Raw genomic sequence first — 10245 nt, forward strand, 5'->3', positions numbered from 1 at the left:
GAATAGATAAAATTGACGTATTATCCAATATACATAACGACACAAAATAATTCCATCGTGTATATTTATTTGCAACCCCTTACAATTTCAAGAGTTACCATGATAAACACACTGTTTTAGGACGTGCTTCCGTTAATAGAGGAATTTGAAATGGTTAAGAGAAACATGTGGTAGATTTATTAAAAATTAGTGCGAGAGGAGAGTAAGCATGATGGGGGAAGATAGAGGAAGTAATTGTAAAATATTCTACTGTTGATTCCTACTATTATGTACGTATTTTACTTATTAGTTAGATTTTGGATGGGCAAATCAATTGTACAAAATTTCTTTCCTCCCGCTCTTAACCAAAAACACAGTCTGAAATCGCGCACCAAAGCGTGTTCCACTCCGATTCCACCAACTTCCTCCTCCATTCAGTCCAACATACTTATCCTATTCTTGTTCCTACCTCGCTTGCCCAACCTTCTCTTTTCTATCACAACTTTCAAAATCCCATAGCCAATCAAAACGCACTGAATATTTCCTGCTTCATTTAGATTTCTACCAAAAATCCCCACTCTGCCCAGAACTTTATTTGTTTTCCTTTCTGTCCACTTCACCTTCTTCATCCTTCTCCACATGCACACATCACAAATCTCAAATCTACGTCTATTATCTTGCCTTATTGATAATATTTCTACGCCGTTCAAAACCACACTCCCTCCACATTAATGTTTTGACGAGCCTTTTCTTGATCTCCTTACTTAACGTTCAAGGGTTAGATTGTCGAACTGATAGATTTAAGTATGCATTTTTTCCGTAAACTATTTGCGGCAAGAATAAAAGGGGGAACATTCAAGAAAATAATTGGCACTCGCTGTCGAAAATAGGGGTTTACGAGATTTAATACCCACAAAGCACTATCTAATTCTGGAGTCCCAATGCCCCTCGCCGTGCGCCCTTGCGCCAGGCGAGGTGTAGATAAATATATATTTATGGCGAAACCTATTGTACATAAATTCCTTATTTGGAAGCGTTTTGCGTTTGAAAAAGGTAGATATGTTGCCGTTCCCTGTATTTGTGAATTTACCGCTCGGAATGCGTAGAATGCTAACTGGTAATAAGTTTCTGAATAGCATATGTGCCTGCCCTCTTTCAACACATTGTCTTGTCCTCTTTGACTAGGCATAGGAATAGCTGCTAACCGTTTTATACTTGTAATATATGTAAGAACTCTGCATGATTGGCCTTCGGTCGCCCCATTACTACGCGGTTTTTGGTGGATCGCGGAGTGCCAGGTGATATGAGGAAATAGAGTGAATGTACGTAGAATGGTGGCCTAATACCCCCTGCCTCAGGTTCTTGCGACGGCTTGCGGTACATTGTGTATATTTAGATTAACGTTGCTGGCATCAATTCTCTCCTATTTATAAAAGCTCTTTTGCACGACCATTTTGGTCAAGAACACCTCCAAGAAACGTCAATGCCATGCTCTAGTTTTTAAACTCCTATTTTATTATTTAAGTTAGCATTCCTCTTACTCTCGTAAAACCGTATGACCTTAGGTTCATTTACCTTGATTCTCCTCTCAAACCTATCGCTCTGACTTTCCAACGCTCTCCGCAATGTTTGCAAAACCTTGGCCTACTGGCTAAATAAAGCTTGAACATTAACATTTTCTACATTTACATAGTACCTCGCAAGCTTGTGAAGAGGGTTTTTAGGTCACCACCGGTAAAACAGAAAAAATCTCAGAAAACAAAAAATCAGATGGGATATAGCATGATTCTATGTCATCCTCACCGACTGTCATTCCTGTCCCCAGTTTTTCCCTTCCCACTGTAACCATTTCATCCCCACATACGTTGAACAGCAGAGATAATAATGGACAACCCTGCCTTTCTCTTCCTCCTAAAACTGCCCGTCTGTACTCTCCATCCCCCACTCACACCTTAGCACTCTGGATGTCTCCTAACTCTCCAAATTACTCTTATTTTCAGCAATACATTAATTAATTATCCAATTGACTCTGACGAACACTTGCTCAAAATCTGCGTACAAATCAATAACTTCCTAATTATATTCTAAGTTCTTTTCCATTAGTGACCTCATTACTACTACGGCATCACGTACTACTCTCCCCATCCTGAACCCTAACTAATCAACAGCCCTGCTCTCCATCCCCTTATTGATGATCCTAAAAACCACTTTAGCTGCATGCGAAATCAAAATTATTGCTCTGTAGTCCTCACATGCGGTTTCCTTTCCCTTTTTATTGCAGTAGGAACAAAAAGTGATCTGAATAAATACCCGCTGTCTTCAATGCTAAACTTAAGGCATAAAATCTCTTCCTCCCTTATTTTTTTAATTTTTCAAGTAGCTCCGCGGGATTGTGGTCCACTTCCACAGACTTATTTGATTATGTTTCCTTTATACCGTGTCAATCTCGCCATCGAATAAGGTTAGGCCAAAATTATTTTTATCTACATCCAATCCAGGATCCATTCCCCTTGCCTAACTCATGAGGAATCATTGTGGTTGTGGCTTCTTTCGAACAAAGGAATAAAATAAGAGGGATAAGCACCCCATCATGCACAGATTCTAGTACCCTTTGTTACCCTCGCACGGTACGCATTCATTAAAAAATCTAATTAAAAAACAACTATTGAATGTGTACATACATGAATCTTTGCTCTAGTATATTAGCTAGATTATATTTAAATGCATGCATTAGTTAAAATACTGTATCTATGGACTGATGTCCTTCAAACCCCGGTCACTCACTCTTGTGGCAACAAAGGGGTTTTTCGTGCAAATGCAGATGTGGATTTCTTATCTTCTACTTCTTCTACATGGCACCCTCCAAGCCGCCGCTATAATCTACATCTACATCGGCATAATACCCCGCAAGCCGCCACAAGGGCGTGTGGCGGGGGGTGTTAGGTCACCAACCGTAAAAAGGAACAATACCACATGCAAAACAACAACATGGAAAATTACACCAACAGCAGCGCACACACGCATGCAAAAATCCCTTCATCCAACACTCATACAAACACATATACCACAAACCAACAAAAAACCGCACCCCAGGATGCAGCACGAAAACGTGTATAGCAGGGGGCGATCCAAAATCAAACATGGCAAATCAACATTTTTTTCAATTGATATTTAGTAATTTACCGGAATGTACATATATATTAAATTTACCCAAAGGCCATCGATCTAAAGTTTCCGTAAGTTGCTGACGTCCCCCCTTCCCCCTTATGGCTTACAGGACAATTATCTACGTGTGAGTGGAGCTCCTCATCCAGGGCCATCACAAAAAATTTTCATCTTCCGCGCATCCTGGGGAGAACATAGAGCGGAAATGGAATTTTGGATGTGGGAGGGGGAGATTGGGTGGGAGATCACGTGAGACTACGTGACGTCATCGAGGGTCTGCCGATAAAATTACGAGAGATGAGGGGAGGTGGACGGTGACGTCAGTGGGCAGCCGTGTGACGTACTTGCGCTGGCCGCCTCCCTCCACTCCCTCTCACTTCTGTGGTCAGCGGGTGACCTTGAGGGCACGAGGGATGTGGTTAAAAGGACAAGGAGTAAAGGGGGTGGGAAGGAGACTCTCGTCACTCTACCCTCTATTCCTGCACCCTATTCTGTGACGTCAGGGGTCCTATTGTCGACACCATTTGGCGTTCTCGGGCGTAAGTCCAAAATCTTGAATAAACAAGTAAAGGGGAGTGTCCGTGCAGTACACTCTAAATTAAGAAGCATAAGGAGCCTGCCATCATGAACTACTTACTTTTTCTTTCCCTAACCCCTTCAACGCCCTTTCCCTTATACCCAAGCCCTTTCCACTTGGTGCATGCAGCCTCTGCCACACATTTTGCCATTTTTTCATTTTAACATTCTCTGCCTTGTGAAAGGTGGCTTGTGCCACCAAACATTCCAAAACTAATGATTTTCTTATCTCTATTGTGTGTTTCTGTATTTTTGTCTTTCTTTGCTATTGCTAGCTTCATCTACATTATATATGTGTTTGTCTATGTATATATACAGGTATATATATATATATATATATATATATATATATATATAGTATATGATATAGAAGCACTCACGAGAGCAATATAACGGCACAATAGAACACAAAATAGAACAGGTAACACATAACACATAGAGGATATTCACATTGTAGATTGCTTGAGCTTACAGCCTTCTCCGAGGCCTTCTTCAAGTAAGACAAAGTTTTCTGAGAGAAGCATGGAGTCTGGGAAGGGGGGAAGGGGGAAAGTGCAGGGAATTCTGGGAGGGGAATTAAAGATGGCGGTTAAGGGTGGTAATTTTAAAAGATTGGAAAGCTAGTATACATGCGGATTGAATTAGATCAAGTTCAGCGGAAAACTTCGTAAGTCCTCAAAAATCGTTACGATGGGTAAAACGACGTGACGGGCCTTTTAAAAGAAAAAGGCTCGGAGCCACTTGAGATGTGATGAGAACAAGCGAGGCTTAGATTTGAAACAATAATCGGAACATACCACTTTAAATATGATCAAAGGGAATTATTATGGCCCCCCACACTTTTTGGGAAGTTTACATCTACATCTACATAATACCCCGCAAGCCGCCGCAACGGCGTGTGGCGGTGGGGTTAGGTCACCACCCGTAAAAAGGAACAATACCACATGCAAAGTTAGACCATACAGATAAGATGGGGGAGATGAACTCCAGTACAGATAGATATAAATATTCGTCTTTTCCACGGAAAATCAGGAATCATAATGGAAAAAAATCGAATTACGAGGGGAAACAAGATGAAACGCTGCGTATACATATAATGCATGTGCTTTATTCTATTAGTTATATGTAAATGTACTTGAATGCGTGTGTGTTAAAATAAGTTTTGAACGAATATATACGTCTGTGTGGGTATACAACAGTATGTTTTTTTTCATTTACATGTACTGGCATACTATTGCACGGGTAGTGTCCTAACACACCCTGCCACAAGCCCTCGCGTCCGCTTGCGGGACATTGTGTTGATGCAAATATATAAAACTTCACACACCTACACACATGCATTCATATACACGAGGTGCAACAACTGACTAAATGCATATAAGTTCCATTTTGAACATAAGCGATGCCATTCCATTAATTAATTAATTTTTTTCAGAATGTCTACGTCTACAAAATTACCTCGCGATTCAGCAAATAGGTGTACCACAGGGGGTGAAAGTACCAGGTGGAAAGGGTAAGGGATAATTTTACCAGTAGAATCAAATTTTTGCTGATATAGATCACAAAGAGGATTGAGTTAATGCATTTTCATTGGAGAACTATGCTATATACTACTATATACGAGATATTAAGAAAAGATAACTCATGGGCAACCTCCTTCCACTTACACAGCTTTTCCTAACAAAGGAGATAAATCATTTAAAATCGACGAGGGAAGTTTGAAGTTGAACATCATTTATAAATGATAAACGCCCAGTTTTGACTTTAGCATGGAGTGTAGTGGCTTTTGAATGCGAGATCTGGTCCTTGAGGCCAGTAGTGGAGAGTAGGTTGGAGGCTTTTTAGTCGTAAGAAGGGAGTGTCATGGAGAAAATTACTCGAGCAGAGAAGTAGACAAATACCGATATTTTAAATAGAGTAGACGACGAAAGGAAATTGCTGGCATAACCCTTAAATAGGCAATGACTTTCGGTGGAGAAAATATTGAATGATAAGTGTATAAAAATCGCCGCGAAAGAAGGGAGAACGTTGGGTAAGCTGTATGGAAGGGTGGGAGTAGTATTTTTAGAGAATATAAGAACACGCAAATTTAAAGAAAAAATATAGAGCAAACATGAAGAAGTATGCATGATATTTAGACGTAAAGTAGCCATTTTGGACCGCACAAAACTTACATTTAAAAAGGTAGAATATCTTAAAAGATATAAAATAAATCGGGCAGTTTAAGTTCCATGAAAGGTAAGAAAATAAATAAGGTATTCAATGGTCCTGACTGAAAGGGTGAAATATTAGCTTAACGAGGGATCAGAAGTGAATACGAAGACACCGGCAAGTTGATATATCCAAGAAAAATGTTTTCAAAACGAGTAAAGAAACTAAATAAAACATGAAGAAGATCAATGAGAATGTAAAACGAAGCCAGTTCAGAGATTAATGTCCTAAATGTTTATGCGGGAAACGTGGAGACCGGTGCTCAACTCTTCCCCTCTGCTATATCCTGTTACCAAGAATACAATAAAAATACCCTCAACATTCTATAGGGTCCCTGTGGCGCAGAGGATAGCGCGTTGGACTTCTAATCCAAAGGACGTGGGTTCGAACCCCACCAGGGATGCAATGTTTTCATTATTTTCTTCTATTTTCTATTATTTTTTTCAGACAATTTTGTTCTTCAGCAGATCAAGGACATTTTATTACATAATTAACATACATTACAAAAATCTGATAGCATAGTTTGCCTGACTACTTACTATCGGTATGATATATACAATATTCTTTTTGCAATTGCAATTCATGTAATTCCTTTCAACATCATTTAGCGTTACTAAGTAAATTAAAGCAATTAATTGATTACCAGGTTACTACTTGAATTATCGTGATAGTATTAACGAGCAAACCGTAAATGCTTATCAGAGCTCAATTAGTCAGAGAATCATTTAAAACATAAAAACTTGCTGGATTAATGTAAGCTTTGATTACTGCCCATAATATAACCGTGGATATAATTTTTTTATTTATATCCGATACGTGTGCGCTATTTGCGAAGGAGATCTAAAGAAGCAGGCATTCATCAAGCTTATAGTTGAAAAATGTAGCGATGGAAAAGTGATGGAGACGTGATATATGTATACGGGTGGTGGGAGGTCGTTCCAAAACATGGTAGATATTTTTATGCAGGCTTATGACTGCCCGCCCTGCATGAGTAGAATTCAAGCTAGTTATTAGTGACTGCATTACATATTACAATATTCGCAATAAGTGCAACGCATACAGCATGAATGGTATATTTACAGTATTCGCCCCCCTTCCACGTACCCTTTCAGTGGATAGCGAAGTGCCATGTGTTTGTGGAAGTGTTGGAGTAAATTTAATATGGCCTTTGACCTTACTTCCTCTGCCATAGGTTCTTACGACGGTTTAGGAGGTAGTGTATAGATTAAGATGCGAATGTAGTTTGCATCGTAGATCTGTTTCCAGGGAAATAAAAAATTAGGAAATTGCATTTAAGACCATAGTTATAAATAGTACAAAATCAAAGTCATGAGATTAACATTAAAGTAAATCGACATTCGTTAGGTGCATTTGCTTGTGTTTGTATTTGCATGTATATAAATTAAAATAGGTTTCCCGTGAATACATGCGTTTTCGAGGGTGTGCATTGGCATTTTTTTGTTTGCTTCGCATGCAGTTACTGTATACTTTACAGGTAATGTCCTAACACCCCCCGCCACACATCCTTACGGTGACTGGCAGGGAATTTTGTAGACGTAAATGTATATATTCCAATGTGTACACTTCATGAAGGTTTCATCTCTGTGTAACGCCTATGTCTTTGGCCTGGTATAAGATGTTTACTTCGGTCCTATATATTTTATAATTTACGACTTATTTTTATTTTATCTTGATCCAAAACTTCGAAGCTGTGCATATTCTAATACTTTATTCTAACCACTATTACTCACACCATTCCAAAATCTGGTCTAATTTACTAGAGAGTAGCCCGTATCTTCTGGTCTCCTTGTTTCCCTCTAAATAAATTTTTCATCGACAAAATGTTTAAGATTGTTGCTAACGTGAAAAATTTGGTCGTTAATGCATATCAGTAATAGGAGGTGCTCTATACCAATTTCCTGCGACACTCCTGAACTGACGTCTAACTTTAATGGTGATGGTTTCTTTTTGTTTATGGTTAGATAAGGAGTCCCTGGGTTATTTGATTACTCTCTAGGTAATTAATTAATATCTTAGTTTATCCTTTCTCCTAAGGGACCTTCTCTGACGTTTTATGGAAAACACAGGTTGTTCCATTTCCCCGATTTCCGAATAGCATGAATTAAAAGGCTCAATTGTATTTAACATTATCTACTGTTCCTAAAATCGTGATTGTTACCACATACTGCGTTCTTAATGTTGAGTGAGTTGAGTCAACTATATTGCTAACAATCAAATGTAATAGGATTTTGCAAAATATCGCTGTTAATGAAATCGGTCTGTATTTACAGGGGCTCTTCCCTTCGCCGGGTGTGCAGAGGAGCAAGATAGATGGGTCTGTAAATATGAGCGCGCTGCCAGTCGCGTCCGGTACTAAACCTTCTGTCAATGAGCAAATTCATTTTTTTTAATGCGGATCCTTCAGCAAGCAACTGAACTGTATACGGGGTATTCCTTCCGGATCAGTGACTTTGTTTGGTTTAATATTTTTCTACTCTTTTTCATTCCTTACTGCGATAATGATACTCCACTATTAAGGCACGTGTGGTTGTGAAGGGGTGAAATTAAGGCACCATTGTTTGGTATCGGTGTGCTTTACCGAACGATATTTGTGCGGCAGATGCACAGAAATAAATCGTTTAGGGTATTGGCATATGGCCAAAGGTATGACCCCAACTTCAAGCAAGTACTTGCGGCCGCTGGTTGGTTATAATGTAGATGGATGTTCCTATGCTTCCTTTGCCCGACATTCGTTCCCAAACTACCCTCTATCAACCTATTCAACATCCCACCTCAGAATAAAACATCCTGCAACAAACCCTCAGGTCAAAAATTCTTCAAAATACTCAGAGTTTCTCACATCAAATTTCTTTCTTACCTTACGATACCCAGAACATCTTCGTTTGTTTTCTTTTCTACCCATTTCACTTTTTGCATTCTCTTTCTCTCCTAAGTATCAAAACCCACCGATTAATATTTTATCTACTTGTCAAAACGACCAAGCATTAGAGCCTATAATACAAAGTTCCACATGAAATGTTTATTAATCTATTCTTTATCAGCCATAAGGTCCTGGTCTTATTCCTGTAAAATCTTTTTCAATCCACGAGACAAATATTTATGCTGTACTGATATTGGGTGGCGAGTTTAACGCAACCTGTTGACGAATTTCAGGAGATCGGCTTTATCTTTGAAAAATAATACATATTATGTCAGAAACTCAAGTAATTCTTAAGAGTGGTTTTTATTTGGTGACGCGAGGTTGAAGGTACAGAGTTCTGCGCTAAAGGAAGCTTCTCCTTGCCGAAAATTTGACTCTTTAAATACAAATATTACCTAGGATATTAAAGACGCGGTCGCGTTTTATGGTGGCAAAAAATCTTCTCACCCTATACAGCGCTCCTGACTTCTTAAAAACCATTTTATTTAATAGTCCCTTAAAAAAACAGCATAATTTATCCATATTAATTTTACTGCCTTGCTATTTAATGAAACTTTTTGGAATAAAGTTCATTCTGAAGAACGAGAAATATCTGAGAGGCGTCAAGGATATCTACATCAATGAACTACGTCGCAAGACATCGCGAGGATGTGTGGTGACATGAAGTGTTAGGTCAGCATCCATTCTATGTACTTCCACTCCAATTCTTCCACAAACACATGGCACCTCGTGCAGAAACCAAAAGGGTAAATAGAGGGATGGTGACTAAGCACCATTCATGCAATAGCCGTTGCATATATAACGAATATCATTCGGTTGGTAACTGCTCCATTAGCTACAATAAGAAGACAAATAAGGAATACTATTAGAACGGATTGACTCGCATGCAACGCAGTCACTAATTACCAGGTCGTATTCTACTCATGCAGGACGGACAATTCACAAATACATTAGACCTACAATTTTATTCACACTACACCCCACCACCAATGGCGCATGATATTAGCCCCAATACACATGTACAACTACATTTTTACAATACCTCGCAGGGGCCTCAGAAGGTGAGGTGATGGGTGGTAGGACATCAAACATACGAACATAATTATTATTTCATACATGTTTCTGGTTATACAGTAGCTTATATACAAAAACACATACAGCAAATTAATTTTTTAGGGTGAAATTACCCCAATCATGCAACACCAGATATTTTTCATCGATATAATACAGTATTTTGCGCTGAAATGATGGCCAGTGGGCCCGGGTTCGATTCCCGGGGAAGCCTCTCTGAGCACCTACAGCTCCACCGAAGCTACAGTGTGATTTTTCGGGTACTAGATCTTCCTGGAAAACCATAACCGGCACAGGTAAAG

General features: G+C 39.2%; 1 non-coding gene across 1 annotated transcript; it reads left to right on the plus strand.

The window, feature by feature from the left end:
• Positions 1-6261: 6261 nt before the first annotated feature.
• Positions 6262-6334, plus strand: TRNAR-UCU (transfer RNA arginine (anticodon UCU)). Its single transcript has one exon. It is a non-coding gene; the product is annotated as a tRNA-Arg (tRNA).
• Positions 6335-10245: the final 3911 nt, after the last annotated feature.

Source organism: Hetaerina americana, unplaced genomic scaffold, assembly GCF_022747635.1.
Source record: "Hetaerina americana unplaced genomic scaffold, ioHetAmer1.1.p SCAF_6, whole genome shotgun sequence".
NCBI lineage: Eukaryota > Metazoa > Arthropoda > Insecta > Odonata > Calopterygidae > Hetaerina > Hetaerina americana.